This window comes from Lagopus leucura, unplaced genomic scaffold (assembly GCF_019238085.1).
Source record: "Lagopus leucura isolate 7727_CA_CO unplaced genomic scaffold, USGS_WTPT01 Super-Scaffold_810, whole genome shotgun sequence".
Taxonomy (NCBI): domain Eukaryota; kingdom Metazoa; phylum Chordata; class Aves; order Galliformes; family Phasianidae; genus Lagopus; species Lagopus leucura.
Genome location: NW_024962261.1, coordinates 12,186 through 38,707, shown reverse-complemented (window position 1 = coordinate 38,707; position 26,522 = coordinate 12,186). Strand labels below are relative to the sequence as shown.

General features: G+C 47.3%; 1 pseudogene; it reads left to right on the top strand.

Moving 5' to 3' along the window:
- The first annotated feature begins 7,292 nt into the window (after positions 1-7,292).
- LOC122177046 lies at positions 7,293-24,701 on the top strand (annotated as a pseudogene).
- Positions 24,702-26,522: the final 1,821 nt, after the last annotated feature.

Genomic DNA, 26,522 nt, shown 5'->3' with positions numbered 1-26,522 from the left:
GTTTATTAAAAAAACACAATTATTTACACTTGCTTTTTAAGGGAAACATCTGCTAGTACTGAGGACTGAGAGTAGAATTTAGAAACTAAGAAGACAGAAAGGGGAAAGGGAAGGAGAAAACAAAGGGAGAGGAGAAAGGACCACTCAAGAACCACTCAATAGCTGCTCTCAGATACTGAGACCAACAAACCAACCTTTCCAAAATCTCTGCAACTCTTTGTAGGCATTGAAAATACATGGCATACTTACCATATGACTAACTTCAAGCTTCCACATGCATTTTCATGTATTAGAGTTACCACAAAGAGGCAAGCCTCATTCCTTGACCTGCTGGCTGTGCTCTGCTTAATGCAGTCCAAAAGGCCTGCCTTGCTGAAGGGCACATTGCTGGCTCGTGGTCACCTTGGTCTCCATAGGATCTCCAGGTCCTGTTCTGCAAAACTGAGCTCCAGCTGGGTGGCTCCCAGCAGGCACTGTGGTCTCAGCTTGTTCCTCTCCAGCTGCAGAACTTGATGCTTCCCTGTATCGTTCTGCATGAGGTTACTGTTGTCTTATTTCTCCAGCATGTGGAGGTTCTCTGAATAGCAGGATGGACATTTCAGATGACAAACACTCTTTGCAATTCTTTACCATTACGTATCATCAATATGCTGAGGCTGCACTCTGTCCCAGTACCCAGATCATTATGGAAAGTGTATATTACCTCCTCCCAGAGTGCTCTCCTGACAAATCCTCTGGTATACTGTGAAGATTCCTAGAAAGATTCCTAAGCCAGTTGGCCAACCAATGAAGCATCAACAGATACGAACTTGAGAAAATGATAACTTTCTAGTAAAGATTGTTGTCCTCACATACAAATCACACAGAATCACAGAATCACAGAAACATTAAGGTTGGAAAAGACCTACAAGATCATTCAGTCCAACCATCCACCTATTCCCAATATCTACTTAGTTATCACTAAACCATGTCCCTCAACACAACATCCAGCCTTTCCTTGAACATCCCCAGGCTCGGTGACTCCACCACCTCCCTGGGCATCCATTCCAGTGCCTGACCACCCTTTCTGAAAAGTAATACTTCCTCATGTCCAGCCTGAATCTCCCCTGCCGTAGCTTGAAACCATTCCCTCTGGTCCTATCACTAATGACACGAGAGAAGAGGCCGACCCCCGGCTCACTACAACCTCCCTTCAGGAAGTTATGGAGAGCAATAAGGTCTCCCCTGAGCCTCCTCTTCTCCAGGCTGAACATTCCCAGCTCCTTCAGCTGCTCCTCATAAGGCCTGAGCTCCAGACCCCTCACCAGCTTTGTTGCCCTTCTCAGAACCTGCTCCAGGGCTTCAATGTCTTTCCTTATTCTTTAAATTCTTTATAGGAATAATGTATATTATCTATACCCTGAAATATTAAGAAGCATAATTTCAGTCTTACAAAAAGGATTCACATAAACACTGTTATACCTTCTCCCTACTTGCATTTCTTCAAAGGGTAATGATAAAATAAGAGACAAAGTGCACCGTGACCATGGCTCAAGTTGTCTGGTGGATTTCAGCTTTGTTTAAAGATAGATTCCACTAAAATTCAGGGTAATATAACTGAACACTGTCCTCAACATTTCTTTAGGAATTGTGCAAATTTGGTTTATTGTCATCATTTGTCTTCAAAATACAAAATAGCAAAGAAATACATTTGGACAAACACGAGAACATTATTGTCCCAAATGGAAAAACATCTCATTTACATTCAGATTCTGTTCCTACTGTCTCTCCTTTTGTTTCCAAAGTGACAAATGGTCTTTCCCCCTCCCCATCCCTTTCAGAATCTCATTAAAAGGTGCAGAAATGAGGCTTGAATGGCCCTGTGACCTTATTTCCTTTGAGGGTCACATGCAGAACACAATTCAATCCGGTGTGCTGGCATATTTTATCAAGGGTTATTTTTTCATCAGGAGGGGGGTAGAGCAGGACAGAGTAACCCAAAACACTGGTAATACAATACATACAGTGATACACATGCCATTAGTCCCAGCAGTGTATTCCAATGGCTCACGGATTGCTGTATAATGCGATTTTCTCTCAATGAAAGTGAATTTAAACAATAAATGGCTCTATCGTGGGTGAGAGTTCCACATATTGCATTTTGAGAAATGAGATTTCTCACTGATTTAGCATTCTCATTTGCTACGCAGTCTTCCCTTCTAATAACAAGAGACTGGCTTGTTTGTTCCCAGTTTATTTTACTCCTATTTTAATGCAAAAAAGCATGAGGAATAACAGCGTGACACTTAAGTGATTATATGCTAAGCATGTCTGAGAAACACATATGGCTTATACAAGTCAAAGATGTTGCTCCTGAGATGCAGAGAATTTCATGGCTAGGAAAAAAAAATGGACAGTAGCCAGTATTGCCATTATGCATAAGGATTCCTAGTATATCTATCACAGGAGCAAAAATATAAACAGAAAAGGAGGTGTTTCATAATTTATTACCCATGTCTGACAAATCCTTGTCCTTACTGGGGAGAATTTCTGGTGACACACACATATTGCTAAGGCCTGAAATAACGTATTTGTGTAATTATGCCTGAAGTATTTCAGCTATTCTATTGTGATCTCCTTCAGAGAAATTATACAACAGCTGGTGCCTCTTACGTCAATGAAAAGCTGATGTGACAAATTGTCATAGTAAGTTACTGCTGCACAGAGTGACAAAAACAACAGATTATGTGATATTGGCTTGATTGTCAGCACCTTCCCTCCAGAAACTTGTGCCTTGTCTTCTCCTACAAGCTGTGTTATTAAGGCCCTTGTGTGGCTGTTGGTGAGGAAATATACATGTTGCTTGAAGAGTTACAGCAGTATGCGCTGGCCAAGAAAATGACTGATGTCTCAGGGCACACCATTTCTAGTAATTACGTAAGTATTTTACAATGCCTAGAAATCAGCAATATATGTTGAAAAGCAGTTACTGATGCTGTGGCAGCATCTTGTTGATACACTGTCAGTGTTTAACTTGGTACTATTTGCACTTACAGCATCGTGAAGTCAGACGCAAGTCCATATATAGAACAGGAAATCCTGGGTTTATTCTAGACTGAAGCACAGAGAAAACCACAGGGAAAAAATGAGTTGAAGGTTTCTAAGAGTGTGTATATGTGTGTGTGCGTGAGAGCACACCAGTATGAGTATGCGTATTTAGAGGTGTGCTGTGTCTGTACCATTGCTTACAAGCAACTGTTCATTCATGATACTTCAAGTTCCCTAAAAGCATGTAAGCTTCTGGGATGGATAAAGCAGTCAGTATGTGAGAAGCAGCAAGGGGCACACACACAGTCAGTTCTGTGCTACTTCTGTATGGATCATTTGGAAACAAATTCAGCTATTTCTTTTTACAAAACTTACACTGAGATCTTTTTGCAGAGGCAGCATTAGAATTGCTGCAGCTGCTGCAGGTCACAAACCTTTAGAAAGACCAGATACACAAGTTAGGTTATCCACATACTTGACCAAGGGAAGACCTTTGATAGAATTGTTTTGTGTATGGAGTGGTCCTGTGTGGATTCAGAGATTCTGTGTCATCCATTCGTGTTTTGTGTCACAGAATTGTAGATTGATTTGGATGGGAACATGTTGTCAAACACCCTCTGCCATGGGCAGAGACATCTCAGGTTTTTGACTTTACACCTCATCACCAAAGATATAGTCACTTTTGGCCTTGTGTAGTTTCAGTACATCTGACAACCTTGCATGGTGTGTTCTTTCTGTTCCCATGTGAGCACTCATGGGATCCACCTGCCACAAATTTTGTGATAATCCAACATTGCCACCATTGTTTGCTATTCACAGAAGTGGCTATTCTGCTCTGTACACAATTCCCTGGAAGTAATCCACCAATTCACACAGATGAGCTAATCAAAAAGCTTTTTATTTCATGGTGTGAGAGCTGTGTGTGGCTATCCATACCGTGACTTGTCTTTTGGGTTGCTGTCTCCATGGCTGAAGTGCACCACTCACTGCCTCAATGTGCTCACACCCACTGGTTAATCTCATAACATCAGTGTGTGGGAATAAAATATACATTCTCAACATTATCAGTACCACAGAAGGTGGATTAATACTTTGTTCTGAGCATATCATTGTAGGTTTTTCTCCTTTTTCTTTTTTTGTTAATTTAAGATAGAAAAACTCTGAAAGAACTTTCTCAGGCTAATCAATTGCAAAGAAATAGACATAATTAACATAATGATCACTACTATTATTATTATTATTATTATTATTATTACTCTATTATTACCATCACAATTATCTGTCAAAACATCCAATAACTCAGTTGTAGAAGGTCCCTAAGGACACACAAGAAAGAAAAATCCAATTTCCAATTATCCTGTTTGAGCTAAAATACTTCCACTGTTAGCAGGCCTGTTCTACAACATCGGAGAGACTGGATCCTGCTGAGATGCTGCTGGAGAAATGCTGGAATGGTCTTTGCCATGGAGAAAGTGAAACTGGCAGATGCAGAACAGCCAAACCAAACTGATGCAAACCAAATACACACAAGGATATCTCTAGGATACAGATTGCTGTCTATTGCTGAAGCAAATTACTAGGGACCAACATCCTGCTCCTCTCTCAGGTATCCAAAATCTTTGCTCACAGGACATGCATTTCATAACAGTTATAGCACTTAGAGAAAAGGTTTCTTAAAGGTTTCTTAAGCCTACTTTATACATTTCTTTACTAAAGATGTGGGCACACAACTCTGATGTCATCTCCTGTTTCTCCCTGCTACCAACACTGTTTTGTAATTGGCTTTTTCTTTTTGTGATAAGAAATGTCTAATGCAGCTCTGGAGTCATTTCTGTGGAATTTAGAGGCTTCTGATTGGATTTATCTTCAGATGCCATCAATGTGTGTATCCTAATTATTATTCTGGATGTGCAAATGATTTGTTTCTTTGCTTTCTGTCTAACTGAGCTCTTCATAAGAAGTGACCTTACAGATACTATTGGAAAAAATCCACTGTAATCCCATCGATTGTTTAAAAACCAATCCTAAACTATTACAGTTACATACAGTTACTACAGTTACAGTTACTCCCCTCAGCCTCACTGATGAGTACCAACTCTGCTTGTAATACTATAGAGCTGCTCCTTGAAAGTCTGCAGTAGCACTATAGACACACTTTTTGAATTGCTGGGAGTCTTCATTGGTTAGTATTAAAGGATTAAAGGATTAAACTCATTTTCCTGCTCATCTCAGCATGCACAGGGAGAGCATCATCCCAGGGCTGACCTTGGCTCCTGAGTCCCACCTGAGCCCCAGAAGGAGGGATGTTGACTGCCCAGGAGTGAAAGGAAGCTGTTGGGATGGCGGGGCTGGAGCACTCACCCTCCCAGGTGGGGCGTTGGGCTTGCTGGCATTTTGTCAGAGGCTAGGCTTAAACACAACCAGAGTGACACATCACAAGTTTGCCTCTATCACTCTGTGAAGCTGCACAGGTTTTCCACTGCCAGATTGGAACCACACCAGTGCTTTGCCACTGCTGTACCCATAAATGCACCTCAGCTGCCCTCCTGGCTTGTCATTCTTGGTGGTGCCTTCAAGGGACAGGAGACAAGGTGGACTCCACTGCAAAATTCCACTGTTAAACTGAAACCAAGCTCATTTCAAATACTGGGTAATTTCACAAAGTCCCTGTCTCTTTGCTAGTCTCTTTGCATTCACAGGTGATGAGTACTAATTTTGCTTGGCAGCAGTATTATAGAAGTTACTTGAAGTTACTGATATCTTCAAACGCTGTTGATTTCTGATTGTTCAAGAAAGACTGAATTCATTTGCCTACTAATCTGAGTTAAGGATTGGCCTTCCAGGGGTGAAATTAAGCCAACTTTTTAGCACAGGCTCTAAATGAGACAAACACAAAGTCTCTCACATACCTCCCATTGGCTTCCACATGTACAAATCAAGTCTCAGTGAAGTATGACTACGAAGTGTGAATGCTGCTTTATGTCTTGGTCCAGATGACATTGTAAAGTAGAGGTGGCTGATCTCTTCTTCTTAGGAAATACTCCAACAACCATACAGCAGATGTTCTGAAAAGGTTCACTGTTTGTGTATTACATCCATTTATTTGACTGACTCATTTCAAGGCCCCGTAGAAGCCTACAAATAGAGTGATTTTCCTTTTCATCATTCTAAACAGTTTGACACAACTGTGCGATCTCATCCACTTCTTGATAAGAATGAAGACAGAAGTGCAGGTGGTCTGGTCATCACTGATTGTGTGTGATAGTTACTTAAAACTGTAATTGAGAAAGAGTAAACAAAGCTTTTGCTTTAATCTTCATGATGTATATGACAAATTTCTTAAATAAATGCTTGTTTCTTATTCACTAAGCCTAAAAAGTTTTAATTCCACAAAATTATGCTATTATTTTTAAAATCCGTAAGAGCTCTTGGAGCTTTCTTTCTGTTTAGACTGTTCCTTTCAGAGTTGCTTTACTTGTTTGCTTGTATCACACCTTGAAATGGAATAATGGAATACCTGATTGTTGCATTTACATGGACTATAATATTGCTACTATATTAAACTTAGAATAGTGCTATATTAAACTTAGTTGTATACTTACTCTTTTTAGAGAGCAGACCAGTTAATAAGAGTTCTTAAGTTACTCATCCCTTTGTTACCTGTCCAAAATTCACAGCTTCTATGATCTCAACAATTCTTGGTCACTGTCTGCTTCTTTATCAAAGAATCAGTGGTACAATCTGAAAATTTGTTTTTATTGTTAGTTGGTTAGTATTGTTAGTTTTAGTGTCGTGTATCCATAATGCTTTGGTTTTCCATAATGCTCTGATGCTGTGTTCTAGAGATTCTAATCTACATGGTATGCCATTCTTTGCCCTGAACACTGGTCATTTCTGTAAGCTGGAAGCAAGGTAACACTGAATTCAGCTGATGCTCCATACTCCAGGTCTCTGAAAAGACTACTGCAGCAGAACTGCCCTTGAAGGCAACCATTTCAGTCTCCCAGCTGCTCTGATAATCTTAGCTCCTATTCTATCACTTAATTTTGCACATGGATGTCAAACTGCATTATAATCTAATTTACCATCCATATCTGTTCCAATATTTTTTATTATTTCCCATGCTGTTCTGGAAAAGATTATGTTAATTCTATTTTTGTAGTTCTGTTAATTCAGCTCTATACTTTCCCCAGTGTTCAGTGCCACAGCAGTTTCCCTGTTGGCTGTTCCCCACTACTTGGTTATTGCCATCTGCATTTGCAAGGATGTGGAAAAGATCTGTCAACCAGAAGGTATGCACTGCCTATTCGTACTTGCACTCTTCTTCCCTCCAGACACCCTGAACAAAACTGCCACGCAGACTGTCCTGCTCACTGTACACCAGTCTCCACTGAATGACACCCCGGGTTATCCATGAGCTACACATATGGAAACAGATCATCTTCAGTTTGTGTTTTAAGAGGATAACAAACCTCGATAAGTGGATAGGAAGAAGTTAATAATGAGTGCTTTTTTGTGACACCAATTTTTCAAAAACGCTCAATATTTTTTTGGTTCCATTCAGCAGTGTCAGATTTGACTGCCTTTTCCGTACTTTCTGTGACATCCTTTTACAGGTAACCCCACTATTTGACCTTTACCTGACATTCTGTGTCAGTGTTCTGGTGTGTCTATGTGCGAAATGGCACATAAGGAGACTCTATGTGAGACAGAATTTTTTTTTTTAAATAGTTTCCTGAGGAGCCAGACATTTCTTCTTTCGCTCACTTTCTTATTACTTAAAGGCTCTGTTGTAAAAGGGAAATTGGGTCTTTTTTTTTTTTTTTCCCCCAATCTTTCTGGTCTTTCTTGGACATACAGAATGAAAAGGATTTGTTCCACTGAGCTGAATAGGACTCAGCATCCTGATCCTGTTGCTTCTCAGGATTTTTATATCCTCCTGTTGACATCTAGCTCCTGCTATCCCATCACCTACTGCATTACTGAAGCCCACTTCTGAAAGATTTGCTCTTGCAGGAAAACAAGGTGACATGTATAAGGGCATCATTACTAGGGCCCAGGAAGTTTTAGCTCTTGGTTATGTCCCTCTGCTGTTTCTGTCTGCTTTCATTCTCACTAAACTTCAGGCAGGCATTCATACCTAATACCAGTCAATCAGTCACTTCTGAGTGTTTGCTGTGTCTGTTAAAAAATCCATTGCTTTCTTGTTCAAGAGAAAGGCAACATCACTTACAGGGTGCCAAGGAATTTGTCTTTCCTCGTTAATTCCTCTCCTTGCAAAGTCTGTAGAAAGGCTCAGATAAAAACGATTCTCTTTCCCTGAAATTAAGGTGAGCTAGTGGTATGGTGCTAGAACTCAGACCTGTGGAAAGAAACGCTGACGAGCAATACAAAGATGCTGTCTTGCAGACACAGATTGAGCAAGGAAAGAAAAGAACATTTGCAGTTATGTCTGACTGCATTGTGCTGGGCAGTCTACACTCAGACTGTTTAGCCACTGCTGTGCTGTTCAGCCCTTTGTGCATTTCACATAATAACCACAAGATTTCAGAGAAAGACAATGCTGACTTTATTTCATGAAAATGAAACTTGTGGATAATTGCATACGTTCAGTTCTTAAATGCTCAATTTTCCTTCCTGACTTCACAGTGAATATGAGTGTGCCTTCCTCACATCCTTATTTTATCCCATGATTTGGGCTGCAGGTTTTTTAGGGTTAGATTTTTTTTTTCTTTTTTTCTTTTTCTTTTTTTTTCTCTGTACCTATATAGAAAAGGGTAGAAAAGGAAAATATATCAGCAGAGGTCCTAAATTTGAGCCAAAGGACAAGCATAAGTGAGAGAACTGCAGTTTGGAAACCCAAAGCCGACATGGAGACAAGCATCTGTTCGAAGAGTAAAGGATAAGAGAGCACAAGTGAAGTAAGAGACACACGTAAACTATGTTATCCTTGTCTTTATTCAGTCTGCTTGATAGAAGACAGTAAGATATATTACAGTGGTCTAGAAGTTATGAAGCCAAACCATTGGGCTACTCAGCTTCACAAGTTTTTCTGTTATGCTGTGTTATTTTCAATTTTCTAGGCTGGTAAGTTATTTAGTAACCTTTCCTTGTTCTCACAAGTCTATCAGTGTTGGTAGAAGAATTAGTGAATCATTCTCTACATTCACTTGCTGTATTGTGTTAATTGTGTTAGAAACCAAATATTTGGGATTTCTTTCATACTTCAAGAAAGTAGTTTCTTGAGAAGAAAAAGAAATAGGTTAGGAAAAATTCTGGCAGGTCTTACACAGTCAAATCAGGAGTTTAAAAAAGAAGTATTTAAGATAAACCTTCCAAATCTTATTCCAAACATGCTTCCCTTCTCCCTGCTCCCCGTGGTTTTTGAAGACCTGGAATTAACCAGCCGCACCGATTTGATTCTAGAGGCACGCCTGGAGATGGCACTACTCTCAGACAGGTTTTTCACTGCCATCTGCTGTCCTATAGAGGTGTTTCCACTTTGATGACAGCGCAAGTCTTCACCAGACACTGTGAAACAATGTCAAGCAGCCAGCAGTCACCACTCTTTTATCTAGCTTCTTTGGGCACACCAGAACTATTGGTGGTTAATGTGGGTCATGCTTTCAGACCATGTCTTTAATAGCACTGCACACCAGAGAGATCTTGGAGCAAGAAAGAAGAAGAGGATGGTTCATTACAGCTGATAAACAAGTGTTCCTGGGGAAGGGAATTTGTAATGATTTTCCAGCACAAAGGCAGTCACAGAGCTCTCATTATAATCTCTAAAATTGTCAAGGTCTTTCCAGACTGCTGGCATTGCTTACAACTAGCATAAACAAGAGACAAGCTAAGGGTTGTTACACAGTAACTATCACAGTAGTGTGATAAAATCTTGCTGGCATATGCTGAGACAATGAGTCTCCAGTATTTCTTAAATAGTAAAACAGAACAAAATCTGGTCTGTAAAATAGAAGAGGAATGCTTTGGTTGGAAAGAAGGCTTTTTGCCTTCTAGCATCAGTTGCATTCCTCCAGAGAAAGCTGTGGGGCTAGATTCAGCTGGACATTCACATCATTCTGTAGCATGAGGTGTTGTTCTGATGAGATCCAGTGAGCCTCTGGGTATTACACATTTCACACTGCTCTAGGTCAAGGCTTCCTAAGGATACAGCTCCCCTTTACCAAACAAACATAATGATAACACCAAGTCACAAAAGGCAGTGCAGTAGAGTTTCAAATTCTGTTCAGCAGTTTCCTTTATTCCACTGCATCAATTTGCCTACACAAGCAGTGCAGTCCACGGGTCTGTGAGATAATTAGCTTTCCAGATACAGGATGAGCTGAGCTACTCTTCAGGCTCCAGCTGTTGAGGTTACGTCTCTGCAGACCATAACGGAAGGTGAGCTCACATGTAGAAAGTATACATTGCAAGCCAAGCCCTACCCAAAATGTTCACTGTTTTCTTTCAGCACTGGACTGGTGCTCACACAGAGGTGTCAGGTAGGATGTGCAGTTTGAAATAACTCACATCACAGTATATGGGAACAGCAGCCATTCCAGAAAGGTGGAATACTGTTAGAGATCCTGTTCTGTATCGTGCAGCCATTTGTTTCATGGCATTGCACACCTGTATTCAGATCCATGAATTCTGCTTTCCTACTCTGTGCTGATTATGCAGCTCTGGCAGCACATCTCCATGCATAATGAGTGTGTAAGTATGGATTCTTTCCAAAAATAGTGAAAATCCCCTCAGTCTTAGAAAAGTTATTAAACTGTGTTGATTGCTTACATTTATGCATAAAATGTAATTGAGCTGTGCACATTTATTATTCCAGGGTCCCAGAATGGACAGGAAATGACTGTAATCATCCAGTCGTAAAAGCTTCTCTTAGCTTCTTGGAGGTTTTTGGGCTAAGGACAGCATCAATTGTTTCTCAGCACGGAGAAGAGCAGCTCATGAAGGTTCTCAATGATCTGCTCTTTCTCCATGGGGCATTGGGTTCCAGAGGGCAATCTGGACTTCACTCCATCCAGCCACTGTTTCACAACTGAAGAAACAAAATTAAAACAAAAAAAAAAGAATAACAATTATTTTTTTTTAAAGAGAGTGAGAGAAAAGGGAGCCTGTGATAGTCAGCATGAGGGCGAGGTGCAAGGGCTGTCCCGAGGCCCCCTGGGACGCACTGTGGAGCTGCAGAGAGGAAGGAGAGGGCCACAGTCAGAGTCTCGGCAGCGAGGGAGGAGGGACTGCAGCCCTGCATCCCCCAGCTCAATGCAGATCATGCGAAGAGGGGAGAGGCCCCTTTCCCGGCTGTTAGAGGTGTCAGGAGGCTGAGGGCATCTATGCAGCGACCCCAGGATCCGGGTGAGCTGGTTTGGGAAAAGAAAGGGGTGATGTTGGGGTGATGATGCTGCTGCCAACAGGGGCAGGGCTGGGGTGATGAGAGAGGTGCTGGGGCATTGACCACACGGTTGCAATGGCTCCTGTGGGGAGAGCAGGCAGAGCGGAGCGGGCAGAACCGTGTGCCGTGCTTGGAAAGTGCACAGCCTGGTGCTGAGGCCTGGCCCGCACCTCAGGAGCCAAGGCTTCCCCTCTGCTCTTATTGTCTCTGCTCATGCCCAAAGGGCTGCCCTGATGAGCAGGTGGCTTCCCTTTGCCTTTGACCAGAAAAATCACACCCACAATTGACCCCTGGCAGGTGAGGACGGCTGTTCTATATTTCACCAAGGACCTGCTCAGTTCCAACACCTGGAGCTGCTCAGCCTGGGATGTGCTGGGGCACATCTTCAGGGAGTTCAGCCGCGCCACAGAATGAAGGGTAAGGGCAATGGGCAGCATCTTCTTTTGGAAGACCTGTGCTGCTCAGAGGGTGGCACAGAAGCACCGCTGGGGCCACTCCTGAGAGGCTCCTGAGAACTGAGCATAACCAGGTTTCAACATCATTGTTGTGCAGGCAGCTGGTGACCTTTCTGCCCAGGAAGCTCAAGAAGAAGGAGCTCTCCAGGAGCTCTGCATGGAGTCTTGGTGTCACTGGACGTCTCTGTCAGAGGGATGTCCAAATTAAGTCACACTCTGCCCTGCTGCTCCTTGCCTTCGCACCACGTGTTCCTCATCCCACCACCCCAGGTCTCTCCTCCAGTGTGCTCTGAAGCACACAAGACTCAGGGAAATTTCCAGAGTCTCTTCATCTCTGAGCGGGGGCAGGAATGCTGACATGCTCAACTGTCTCGTTCCCTACACCTGCTGTGGCCGTGGCTGCTGTTGTTTCTGGTGCCAGCCCAGTACACCGGCATGCTGATCCCGGTCTCCCACTGTGTCCAAGCCCTGGCCAATAGAGAGGATCTGACAGGACGGCGGATGGAGGAGCTGGATCCCCATTTCGTCAGCTCCATGTTTCAAGGTAGGAGCAGAAACTCAACCAGTGAACTTTGCTGACCTGTGCTAGCACCCAGAAGGGACAGTGGAGGTGCGCGTGGCTGGGCACGCAGTGTCTGCGAGTCTTACTCAGCACTTTTTTCTCCTCACAGGCCCACGAATGACTCCCCACATACTGCTGGCATGCTTGCTGGTGAGTAGATGCTCCAGAAGCCAATGCCACGAACCCCCACGAGGAAGCAGCATGGCCATGGGCAAAGCTGTTGGCTGCTCCTTGCCTGTCTGGGAAGAGCCAAGCTGCTTCCAGCCCGGGGGGAAGCTGCTGCTTTTGCTGCAGAAGTGACCCTGCTTCTCCTTGCTCTTGCTCAGGTGGTTCCAGGAAGCCCTGTTGCAGGCAGCAAACTCCAAACCGCTGCCTTACTGCTGATGAAAAACCTCCACAGCAGGTTCCACAGAGCTGTGGGGGCCACGTGGGCTGCCGAGATCCCCCTGCTGCTGCAGTGTCTTAAAGGTAAAGTGCTGGTGGGGAGGAAGAGGCGGAGGCAGGGAAGGGGGGGAGTGAAAATGCAGCTCTGCAGAGTGGCAGAGGGGAAGCATTTCCTGCAGCTTAGTGCTGCTCTGTCTCCATTCCAGGAGATGGCACTGAGGCTTGGGGACATGTTCCCCCAGGGATCTGCCCATTCCAGGACACGGATGGGTCCTTCACGTCCCCTCAGACAGCAGTCTTGGAGCACTTAGTTCTGTGTTTCTGTGGGGACAGAGTTTGTGGGGAGGGACAGGTCATTGTGCAGGGGGTGCGGGTCCCAGCTTGGCAGTGTCAAGTGTCCAGGCCAAGACAGGCTTATAGCAGCTCTTCTTCTGTGCCTTGATCCCAAGTAAGGGTCTTTTTCTTTCTGTTGATGCGCAGGGAAAGATGAGAGCTTCCCAGACACTGCAGAGTGGGAGCGCCGCCTGTTAAAGGTACAGCATTGCTGGGAGGCGCGGTGCAGAGAAGCCCTCTCCCTAGAGGGCTGCAGCAACTTGGGAGTGAGGGAAAAGGCATAGGGCAAGGGAACATTGTCTTCTCCTGTTCTCCAACAGTTCCTCAGGGCATCGCTGGACACCATAGACGATGAGGTGTGGATCGAGGCCCTCAGCTGTGGCTGAGTAGCTCTGCCAGCAGCTCTGCAGAAAAGGTGAGTTCCCCCCGGCTCTACCCAGCCATGCAGCTGCAGGTGTCCAACTGGGGCTGGGGCTGCGGCTGGTGCTCTGCTGTGGGATGCTGATGCTGCTTCCCCAGTCTGTGCCCCCCAGAGGGCCTTTCCCTGCAATCTGCCCAGGAATGGCTAAAGCTCAGCCCTGGAGCTGCTCTCGGCGACTCCCAGGGAGCGTGGGTCCTTCCCACCTGGCCCTCCACCAGCATGTTAAGCTGCTGCCACATCTCAGCTTCTTTCTTCTCTTCCCTTGCAGTCCTTCCTGTACAAGGCTCTGGGGACAGTGCAGGAAGCCTGTAAGAGAGTCTTCCACATCCAGGAGAAGCTGCTGCAGCACCTGGAGGAAGCAAACGCGGAGGAGCCATGTGAGGCCCAGGTGAGCTCTCCTCTCCTCCAGCTCCTGCTCTGGGGCAGAGGGCTTCTCCTGGCCCTGCTCCGGGTCTTTCCATATCCTCACTGCTGCCATTTTCCTCAGGAGAGGACCTGTAGTTTCAGGCCTGTGCCAACTGCCCCTTGTTCTTTTGTGCAGGGAATGATCACACTTCTCAGCCATGCTGCTGAGAATAACTTCCAAACAGTCCTGGCCACGCTCACCATGTTTTCGTCCAGGCTGTGCAAAGGCCGCAAGGTGAGGATTTCCAGCAGCAAGAAGGTAAAGCGTTACGGGTTTCCATCTTGGCATTCTTCTGCCTTATTTTCCCTACAGCTCCTGCCTTGAGATCCCAGGTGCATTGCGGGGCACTGGGGCCGCTGAGCGAGTGTCTCAAGGCATTTCTTCCCACACAGATGGAGCTGGACAGCACAAGAGCTCATGCCACACGTGGTGCTCTCATGCTCGCCCACGGCAGCTTGGCACTGCGTGCCGCCAAGGAACAGCTGCTCGCTGGAGGTAGACATCGTGGGCAACACCCTGATGCTCTACAGCTGCAGCTGCCAGGTGAGAGCTCAAAGCGTGCCAGGGTGTTTGAGAGCCCAGCTGCAGCCCTTCCACATGGGGGGATGCTGAGATGGGCCTTCCCTTTCCAAAGGTCCCTCGGGGAATGGTTTGTGCCCAGAGGATGATCCAAGCCCTTCCCTTAGCGTTGTCCCCACGTGTCTCCCTTGCAGCCCTTGTCCCGTCCCGCATTTCAAAGACTGTTCTTCTCTCTTGCTCCTCAGGACTTGCAGAACAACCTGGTGCAGAGCATCACTGACTGCAGCTCTGCCTTCCATGCTGTGGGGGATACTGCATCCTTTAACCCCTCCCTGAAGGCAAAGCTTCTGGAGATCCTGATGGTGAGTGCCTAGAGACAAGGCTGTCTGCAGCGGAGTTCTGGCCTGTGCCACGAGGCTCGCTTCCCTGGGTGCATACAGGTCTCCAGCAGCCACACGTCTCCAGCTGGTGAGGACTTTGGGTGCTGGCAGGCAGCAGCTGGGCAGCGGGCTAGGTGCACCAGCTGTCGAGATGCTGCATCCTGCAGTGTTTCCATGGGAAAGTGATGGGGCTGGTGTGTGGCAGTTGTGCCTGTCTTGGGGCTGGGTGGAACAGCTCTTGTGTGCCCCTTGCCCACTTTGATAGTGTCTCTCTGGACTTGCAGGACCTGCTGAAGAAATATTGCTTGGGCATCCCTGTCTCCCCAGTGCCCCTCAAGGTGGTTCTGGCCCTGGAGCAGTTGAGGTAAGGACTGAGGTTGCAAGGCAGGATGGTGGTCCCCGTTTTTGGGTAGCTTCTGAGGGCCTGGAGGGGGCAGGGGGGAGGAGCCACATTTACAGGAGAGGCAGCTGGGCTGATGTGCCTGGCAAAGCTGAGGTTCTGGGCAGGGAGAAAGGCCCTGGTGCTCCTGTCCCCTGGCAGGAAAGAGAAGGGAGGGCTGGGGTCTTCTTCCCTTCAGAATGGGAGGTGGTTCACTGCTGCTGGGGAGGAGGTGGGAGCTGCTGGAACTGAAAACAGTGCTCAGCAGCATGAGCTGGGGGTATTGACTTTGTAGCTGTCAATTAGGAGAAACTCATGTGTTGTCTGAACCAGTCTGGAGAGCACTGGTAAAGGCCCTTTCTGATTTCTCTTTCTGTTTTCCTCCTCTCAGCAAGCTGAAGCCCACTTTTGAAAGCAAGGACATGCGAGAGATGTTGGTCCTGTGCTGCAAGAACATCGTGACACATCCTTCAGCGAAGATGATGCTGAAGATCAGGAAGTCACAGCAAGCAGCGCAGTACCTGCAGGTAACCTGCCGTAACTTTCCCGGCCACTTCTCGGTCAAACTCTACCTCAGCACACACAACCTCTGCTCTGGCAGCAGCTGTGGTGCTACACGTCACTCCCCTTTTCTGCTTCCAGCTTCAGCAAAGGTCACTGAAAGCTCTGGGCCGGCTCATGGCCATCCTGCTTGAGACAGAGCCCAGGGGTGGCTTCTTCCAGAACATAGTGCATGTGAGTATGTGTGGGGCAAGGGAGAAAGCATGGTGCCTGTCAGTAATGGGGGCAGAGATCTGGGGACTGTGAGGATGATCAGAGGGGGGAGAAATCTCCTGCTGACGTGCCAGAAATGGGCAGAGAAATGGGCCCTGCAGGGGGAAAGCAGGAGCCAGCCCCTGGCAGGCTACAGCCAAGGAAAATGGGTTAGGAGGGAGGCAGGAGTGACTGCAGAGAGCGGGGCAGCAGTGCCAGTGCTCAGTGAGGTGGGAGGCCACATGGAGCAACACGGCAGACCTTGAGGGAAAGTGCTGGGAAAGGGAGAGGGGTGGCAGGAAGGGAAAGCAAAGATGTCCTCATTGAGACAGATGCTCTACCCCAGATCCTGCAGGGATCAATGGTATCAGAGAACGTGTGGGAGCGCAAGAGGGCACTGCAGACCTGCTCCCAGCTTCTGGATGCTTGTGAAGAGCTTCAAGTGAGTAAAGAGTCCCACCGCATGCCCCTGCTCCCTCCCCAGTGCCCCTGAGCTGCAAGGCGAGCTTCGCCCAGCTGTGCATGCTGTGGCATGGTGTGGGAAGGCACAGGTGGGAGAAGCTGGGGAGAGCTGGGGCTGTCTACAGCTTTGTTCCTGCCTCTCCCCCCTGCAGAGAGCAGATGCCTGCGAGTACTTTGGCTCCTTGGTGGGATTGCTGGCGCTTCTGACATGTGACCCCATGCCTGCATCCCACCAGTTGGCTGTCACTTGTCTGAGCTCCCTTCTCCGAATCCAAGGTGAGCAGAGCAGGTGTGCACCAGCCCTCTGCCCTCCTCTGTAGCACAGCCAGAGCCTCACGGGCTGGGCCCTGTGTACAGCAGGGAGAGGCACCGTGCAAAGCTCTCTTCTTGTCTCCACCCTGTCGTCTGTCTCTCCCCCGTGGAAAGCATTTCCATTTCCAGAAGCATGACTTCCCTTTTCTCCCTGTGCTCTTTCCAGCCAAAGCAGCCAACAGTGTCAGTGAGACAAGAAACATCAGGAGCCTCTGTGAGGGACTGCATGCCTGCAGCACTGTCTCTCATCTCCAGACCACGTCCAAAACGGCCATGGTAAGTGGACCCAAAAAGGGGTGGTGGGATATCTGTGCGTAGGCTTCTGCATGACCCTATGCTGCTCCCAGCCTTGCACACCATTTCCAAAAGGAGCTGTCACCCTGAGACCACTTTTCTCAGCAAGCAGCAGGAAGCTCTGAGCTGTGCCTGGCCTTCAGGCACGCAGGGCAAGGGGCTGACTCCACGATGTGTGTCTGTGTGTGTGTGTGACTGTGTGTGTGACTCTCTTGTTCTCATTTCTCTGCAGATCGTGTGCAGAAACTTCCCCCTCGAACGCACCGTCGACTTCATGATGGCCATCAAGGAGACCATCCGCAAAGCCAAAGGAGTGTGTGTGCGTGCTGCTGGGAAGTGGATGACCACCTTTCTGCAGATGCATGGGAAGGGCATCTGCTGGAATGTAAGAGACTTTCTTCCACATGTCTAGGTTTGTTTCTGGCTGTTGCTCTATTGATACCTCTGGGTCTTTGCTCTGGGTCTGAGCTTTGAGCTGCCATTGGTCATGGTCCTCTGACAACTCCTTAAGTTTTTTAGGATTTGTGTTAATACAGAATGTCCCAATGCAGTCAAGGCAATGAATATCTGACTTGGATTCAGATATCTCCTTGTGATCATCAAATATTGTTTCTTGCCGCTAGACATCCCAAATTCACAAGTCCATTGATTCCTTTTCCCAGCTTCTCCTGGATGTCTAACCAGTTCCTTCAGCAGGAAGGCTTTTCCCTCTTGAATTGCTTCTCCATGCTCTTCTTCAGCCTCCCCAGTGCCTTCTACAGTCAGCAACCCTCTCCACCTTGTTTATTTGCACACTAGAGAAAGCAAAAGCGGGGCTGGCAGTAACATGCTGCTGAAGACATGCAGTGCCTTAAAAATGACCAGAGAAAGCACTGTGTAAGGGTGTGGGAAGGAATCAAAGAAATTCAGCTAAGTGCAAATTGAATATGAGGTCAGAAACCCAGTCAACAGGACAGTTCTGAAAGAAAGCAAATGGTTAACATTCCACTTTTACCTTGGGTGTCTGAGTAAAAGTCAGTTTGCTTTATGATTAAGAATGATCTTTTCAGGTGTCTGAGAGAGGAATGTGAAATCCAGCAGTAAAAAGATGAATCAGAGTCTATTGTGGTTGATTTGTAAAGTCCCACTGCATAGCAGAAGATAACAAATCCCAAGACCTGAATTCTTCCATGTTCAGGAGATTCAACAACAAAAAGACAATTATTTTTTTTCTGTCCTGCAGCACTCGGCTTTCCAGTATAATCAGAGCCTGAGTTAACTGTTCAATAAACATTGAACATAAATGCTCTTTAATCCCTTTGGTATCTGATTTTCCCAATGATTCTGCCTTAATTACCTAGAAAGTCAGTCATCAAACTAGAAAAATGAAGGAAGTTGGTGCTAGATCCAAAAAATTATTTTGTTATCTAACTGGAGAACTGCATGTCAGTTAAATACTGTGTTCTGTGCTTTAGCACTGAGCCTACAGGTTTCTTGTGCGCTTTTTCCTGGAAGAGCCTTTGTCTCTGGGCTGTCCAAGATGTGGAGAGGGCTGTTCAGCATCCAGAAATGAGGCAAGTTTTCATCCACTTTCCTGGATAATCCTGACCCATAAGCAGCTCTCACAAAACACTTGGAGCTTTGGCATTGCACCTTTCAGTATGTGAGGGAAGGCTGCAGGAAAGAAGGGGACTGACTCTTTGCAGGGGCTGTTGTGACAAGACATGGGGAAATGGTTTCAAACAAAAGGAGGGGACATTACTTTGAACAGAAGGAAGAAGTTTTTACAGTGAGGGTGGTGAGGCTCTGGCACAGGTTCCCAGGTGTGTGGTGTATGCCTCATCCTTGCAGGCATTCAAGGTTAAGCTGGACCAGAACCTGAGCAACCTGGTGGATCTGTAGGTGTTGATTGCAGTGGAGTTGGACTAGATGACCCTTAAGGGTCCCTTTCAACTCAAGTGATTCTGTGATTGTATGACTTTCACCTTCTGACAGAATAAGAAGTCATATCCTTGTTTGATGAAATGCTGTCCATTTTATCAAAGTGTGCTTAGTGTAGGATAACAAAATGGTACAAGGATCAGAGCTGAGACACAGAGGTATCACTGAACGGCCAGGGACTCTTTATTTTCCTTTAGAATGTTGTTCAGACAGTATGTACCTTAACAACAACAGTTTAGATGGAAGCAGCAAAAAGCTGAGATATTGCAGCATTCCACTGCTCACGCCCTGTGTTGTGAAATTATCTTTGATCCGTGTTTGGTGCTGCTGAAGCTGGGTAAAACTCAATGAATCCTTTTTCACCCACCATATTTATTGGCATAAGCCCTTAAATAACTCTACAACTTTTGTAGGCTTTTGTAGGATGACAGACTTCGCTTCCATGTTTATTCTTGTTTGCATAGCAGTACACGTAGTAACACATAGGTCTTTTTATTACCCCTATCAGATACTGCCTGCCCTTCACTTTACCCAGCAACATTATACCTGCTCCCTGAGGAAGAAAGACAATGTTTTCTCAAGTGCAGATGCATGTGGCCTGGTGGAGACTGCTTGACACGTGCAGGATTTCAGTGAAAACCTGATGTGCATCCAGAATTCTCAGAGCTTGAAGCGAGGAAGATGCAACAAGGTCAGTGTTATCACCTATTTGGGATATGGATGCCTGCAGTTACATGTAGGAGAGGAGGGGAGGGAGGGGAGGGGAGGGGGGAGGGAGGGGAGGAGGGAAGGAGGGAATGAATGAAAGAGAGAGAGAAGCATTAGAGATAACATGCTGCTGCAGATCTATGTGTGTAATCAGCCCGTTCACGGTCAGTGTTCCAACAGAAAAATCTCTCAACTCAAACTGAGGGCACTGGCTACAATGGGGATCTGTACTTGCTGTTTCAATGAAGTGAAGGAGAACAAGCCAGTTCTGCAGAGCTCTTTGCTCGGAGTGTCAGGAAATGAGGGTTCTGCTGCCTGCAGCAAATGGCCCCAAGTCCTAGAGCTAACCAAGCCATCAGAAATAAGAATATGTTTATGTACCCACAAATGTCCTGAAAATGTGGCAGGAAAGAATGCCATACCCAGAGAAGACATTTTCACTTATTAATTACTCGTATTTATTAGTTTGCTTCCCAACAGTAACAGTATCAGCAGTGATGTATTTTGATCATTGCCAAAAGACAGCATATCATCTTGGAAATATTAGAGAAGGAAAAGAAAGAAACATGACATTATTCAGAAGGCATTCTGCATACTATTAATCAGCCTGTGATGTCTCTGGATTTCAGATTATGTGCTTCATATTTGAGACAGGTGTTACAGTGGAGGTAAATAGATATTTAAACCTGTCACTAAGTCAACAAATCTGTGCTTTATCTCTGTGGATTGGGAACTCTTTCAGGCAAATGGATGTGTATTTCTTGTTTGCACTTAAAAAAGCAGGGAAGTCATGATGAAAGGAGTCTGCTTACCCCTGAAGCTTGAAGTAAATGGAGTTGGCCACAACTCCAGAAGTAAGCATGTGTGTAAGTTGCTTTTACTCCCTAATATCTTCAAACTCACCTTCTCCTTTTCTTCAGTGTCTCTTAGCATATGTTCATATCATGCTAAAAAGCAGTTCTCCAGCACAATGGGCCACAACTGCTGTCTTTCAGGTTTTCAGCAGTGTAAGGACATCTGTTTTCTATTTGCAAGAGGTGCCAAATCTCACAGAAGCATTAAGCTTTCTAACAAAATGAGAGAGTCTGAGTTAAATCTTCAATAGCCACTAACTGTTAAACATTAAACATTAAATTTTCTTAATCCTTCTGGTCTCAGATTCTTTCAGGTTTTGCCTCTACCTCTTTTTTTTATTTTATCAAACAAAAATGATCAAAACAATGAAAGATTCCTCATCTTCAGTTGAAAGCACATCTCTAATCACACACACCTTTATAAGCGATGGGGGAGTTGAAAGAAAATTGCATCTGTGACTCTATATGGAAATTTTTGTAAGGGCTTTTGTAAGGACTGGAATTCACTGCAGTCTGCTTGAAATACGTTGAGTAAAATCTGGAGAGGAAATGCTTTTTTATATGCTTAAGAATGAAACTAGAAACTATTAAATGATCGCCTGTCACATTTTGAGAACAAAAGGCTTTTGCAGTTAGCATTCAGGGGCCTGATTTGGATGGAATTAACCATAGGATGAACTTTTCCACCTTACGTTTCAGTTCTGAGTTCTACATCTTGAAATCAGTAAACCCAACTTAAAAGTACTGTGCTAAGGTATTTGTGGAATGATGCAGCCACTAATTTTACACGTTTGGATGAAATGTGATGGCTTAAAAGGGTGCTCATTCATTTTCTAATTTAGCTGCAACAAATACCTGCCCATCTGTTGGAGTGTGACTTTCCTCTTTGGCTCAGTGCTGCCTTCTGCAGTGTGTACAGAGCAGCCTCCAGGCCCTGCCAGGGCACTTTTGAGTCCCTTGCATTGATTACTACAGACACTGAGCAAGCTGGACTGACCTCTGGCTAAGTTACTTGGTGGAGGCTTGAGCCCAGCCTGCATCTCTGAGATGGCTTGTTTTTATGCTATTAATACCAGTTATCAGAGTGCTTGAAAAGCACACAGAAAGCCCCTGGTGAAAGATGTCGTAATGCTTAATGCTGCCTTGCTTTCAACTTTGGATCCTTTTTCATCCACTGGTGGTGAATATCTTGCTTTGCAGGCTGGACTGAGAGAGAAAAGGAAATCAAAGAGCAGATGTGAAATACGCTGCTTAAGTAAGACTTAGCTTCAAAACCTGCATGTGTTCAGACACTATTCTAGTACATAGTCTTAACAAATTATGGAATCAGTTCCTTTTCTATCGAGACAAGCCCACCGAGTCAACTTTCCATCCTGATTCCCTTCCTTCACTCTCTTCTGCATCCCTTCCTTAGGCCTGCATGAGAATGGAGCTGCTGCTGCACACTGTGCCTCAGCTAAAGGCACACACGTGGCACAGAGCCATGTGGGCATGGAGGCCTGGCAGCAGGTATGGCCCAGGGTTTGCAAGTGGACATCTATGGGTTTGCAGTTGCACAGCTCCAATAAAGCACCTGCATGAGCCTTGCTGTATGTTTTTAGCTAAAGAACGCCCAGAAAGCAAGAATAAGCAACTGCCAGAAGTTTGCAGAAGGTGTCAACTTACTTCTAAGCAGCACGGAGATCATAAAAGGAAGTTCTAGGAGTTTTTCTGCTGCTTCCCAGGAAAGGCACACACACTTGTATTCACTTGTGGCTCAAGAAGCTGCAATCCTCTGCCTTTTTTCAAGCAAAACTTTGCCCAGTTTCCAAGAAAAATCACTCATGCCTCTGCTGGCTTCCTCCATCCCTTCTCATGCAGGTAGATATGGGCTCTCACACTGCATCGCCTGCTCACCCACCAGCTCTTCAAGGAACATGGATGAGAAGCATCACCACCCAGCATCTTGCAGACTGCAACCGCCCTGTCAGTCAGGCCTCTCGTATGCCCAGCTTGCTTCCATTGCTCACCTGGCACAGCCCAGAGCACCTGCAGTGGCCCCAAAGTGCTCTGCAGCAGGAGGCTGTGCAGCTGCTGGGTTGCTCTCACTGCTAGGGGCTGCTCTGGAGTTCCCTTCTCTTGGCATTCCCAAAAGTGCCCTGCTGATGGCAGAAAACACTTCCTTCTGCCTAGGATTCTGACTTCTGGAAGAAACAGCTGCTTTTCTGTCATGCCCAAGATCTGCCACCAATCAACAGCTGGATAGTGGAAATTAAAAATGAAGCATTTTTAAACATGACTGAAGATGAGACTCCTACTTTATCATATTGGCCCGTGACCTCAGAGGCGGATGGTGGTGGTTTGGCAGTAGAGGTTGAGCCTTCCCACAGTATCCCACTGCATGTTGTTGTGACAGATGGCAGCAGAGGGGCAGTCTGACAAAGTGGGTCTAACATGACACTGCAAATGAAGCTAAGGTGTGGAACTGAATTCCTCCCTGCAGAAAAGTGGCACCCACTGACATTCACCAATGCTGGCTCAACGTTTATGGAGACCAATCGGTGGACGCTGGCACAGTGAGGTGCTGGGTGGTGTTTCAGCACTGACACCATCACAGCACCTGGGAAACGACTTGCCTCCACTGAGGCAGGTTTCCACAAGCACTGCATGCAGGATCTTGTTCATCTCTGGCAAAAACGCATTAGTGATGGTGACTATGTTGAAAAACAGTGTTTTGTAGCTGAGAAGTGGCTCAGCATTACTGTGCTCCTTGTGTCTCTGCATTTACCACTGAAACGTACAGGAGACATTGCTTTCAGAGCAACCCGTGTAATCCCTTTTGCCTTTCAGTCTTCTTACAAGCAGCTCTCAGACAGAGCATAAATCCAAAATGCTTTTATTACCTTATATTACATAACTTCCTAAACATTAAGAACTTTTAATCCAAGTTTGCATTACAGCATTGTTTTGCCAGCCTTGATCTATACTTTCAGGTTACAAATAAAGGGAGGTGAGCCATAAAAGCACATTACATTCAGCAGGTTCTTGCAGAGATTAAACTTCATTCAGCTCACGTGTTTGTCTAGGAGCCAGGCATCAGGGACTGTTGGGTTCTCTCTCTGAGTATCACCAGGGAGAAACCTCTGGGCTGCTGGCAGCAGCATGTATCTGGCTGCTCAGAAAGCCTGAGCAGCTCAGTCTCAGCTACCCTGCATGATTCATCACGTGCTTTCCAGTGAGGCAGGCAAGAAAGAGAAAAGGAAACCCCAGAAGGAGGTATGTCTCCACCAACGGAGGTCTGTGCTGGGGGAACGGCGCAGATGAAGCTATCTGCTCATGCTGGAGCACTGACACATAGCTGTGGAAAGGCAGGGATGCCAAGAAGGTCCCTGTTGGATCCCACCCATTATACCCATACCTAAGGCAGCTCTGTGCACAAACAGGAGGCTGCCACGAATTCTGAGTGGGTGAGAGACGCCTGCACATGTGACACCTTCCTAGTGCCACGCTGGTCACAGAGACCTGAGTGATTATCAGAGCAGATAACTGACCAACATCTGAGGCACAACAGGCCTCAGAACAGGTCTGTGCCATCAAAACTTGAAAGAAGTGCTAATAAATGCAGTACCACAGAGCAGTCAGGTTCCTCACCAACGTGCTGGCTGAAGACTTTGGAGCCACTTGGGCAAGTGCCAGCCCATGCCCAAGAGCACCCTGGTACTGGGGCTGCTGGACACCAGGCAGTCCTGAGCCACGAGGGGCTCTCTGAGCATCCATAACCACTGCCCGTCCCTCAATCAGTGCCCATTAATCGGTGCCACGTCTCCAATCTGTGCTACAGCTCCGGGAACGGTGACTCCGTGTTTTCAGCTGAGCATCAGGCACCGACTGGAAAATGCTCTGAGTCCGGGGGACACGGAACTCTCCCAGCCGAAAGAGCGAAATGATGAATTTCTGCGTCGGTTTCACGACAAGAAAACCACAGGGAACTTCCCAAAAGTCTCGCAGTGCTCCGCAGCAAGAGGCCGCGCAGCTCACCCGTCTGGTCCCAGCGCTGCGGCCGTTCCAAAGTTCCCTTCTCCTGGCCCCGGTGCTCTGAAACGCGCCCTGCCGACGGCAGAAAACGCCCGCTTCTGCCTGGGACTCTGACCTGCGGAGGAAACAGAAACGACGGAGCCGCCGGTAATTTCTCAGCGGGGCGGAGGTGCCCCCCTCCTTCCCGGAGCGACGCGCAGCGCGGTGCCGCCGGGTCCCCGCGGGGAGCCCGCACCGCACGGGGCAGCGCCCGCCCCGGGAGCCGCCGCCGGAGCCGCGAGAGCAGAAAGCCCGTTCCGCTCCTCCGTCGCCTCGGGACGGGAGCCGCGGGCCGGAACACTCACGGGCGGTCGACGCGGAGCCAGAGGCGGCGGGACGCGCCTCTGCGGGCGGTAGCGGCCCGGCTCCGGCCCCTCTCGCAGAGGCACGCGTTCGGTCCCTCCGTTCATAAAACAAATTAAGCCACAAGAAAATATATTAAGAATCTTTCTAAAAAATGAAGCTCTACCCGCGGGGCGCCTGGCACGGAGCTCCCGGGTAAAGCGAAGAATGCGCGACGCGGCCCCGGCTCAACCGGGAGGAATCGGGGGAGGAAGCGGTCTCGCGCCCAGCGCCGCGCCCCTCGCCCGGCGCGCTCCCGAGGGGCTCCGGGGCTGCGCCGTCGCGGCGGCGAGGGGTTGCGCTCACCGAGTAGCGGGGAGGGGTCGGGGCAGAGCCTCGGCGCGGACGGCGATGAGAAGGGCCGGGTGACGGGCAGCGCGCGGCGGCGGCGGCGGCTGCGACGGCGTGCAGTGACCGAGCTCCAGGCTCAAGCTTTCTGCCGTCTCCTTGTTGATTGCAGGTATTTGAGGGCTCGCATCAGGAAGGAAATCTCTGAAAGTTCTCTTTGGGCCAAGTGGCACAGCACTGAGAGGTTCAGTTTTGTTCAGTTTTGGTCGTGCGGATTCCGGTGCAAAATCATAACCAGAGTTTTCTGTTGGTCCACCCACCACAACGCCAGATGTCATTATCCCACACTGTGGGATGGCACGGGGCATTAATTTGCAGATTCGTTTGGACAGGGCTGAAAATGGTGCCTCGTTTAGCAGCAGATTGAATGTTTCCTGCTGTTGCCTCTGCGCTCTTCAGCTGAGTCCAAAAGCATTTCGTGATTTTCAGTGGTATGGGTACCTACTTGTGCCTCTAATTTCTCTTGGCTTCTTCCTGAAGTCAGTGACGTTTTCACAACTAAAGTTGTGAAGGCAAGGGAACTTGAATTCACCTGACTTTCGAAGTCTGCTATTGACAAACGAGGCGCTCAGCACTAAAAGGGGAGGATTTTTTCTCCGGTTCTTCTCGTTACATTACGTCTGCTATTAAGCAGGAAGCCATTGGCTTTATGTGCCACTTGGACGTGCTTCTGCTGCGCGTTCTGCCGGCTGTCAGTTAAAAGCCCCGCTCCTTTTCCTCCACTGACGGGCATTCTGTGGTGTCGCAGTGATCTCTAGCGTCTTCGCTGCAGCACAGCTCCGCTCAGCCTCGCCGCGGGGCTGCGGCAGCCGTGCCGGTGCGCTGCGCCCGGCCGCTATGCGCCGTGCAAATCGTAGATCGCAGACTCGTCAAGGTCGGAAAAGACCTCTAAGGTCGCCGAGTCCAACCACCAGCCCACCCAAACCGCGCCCACTGCCCGCGTTTCTCAGTGCCACATCCGCGTGCTTTCTGAACACCTCCACGGACGGCGACTGCGCTACCGCCCTGGGCGGCCACAAAGCGTGGGCAGCAGCGGCACTTCTCCGATCTGGGCCGCGCCGCGCCGCGCAAGCCGTTATCTTCTAGTCGGCTTGTGCTTCTGTGCTTCTGAGAAGCGCCCTTCAGCAATTGTTTTGCACGAGTCCCGGGCGCTGGCGCGCGTTGGGTTCTGTTGTTTTCTTACTAGGAGGTGAAAGGAGCGCGATC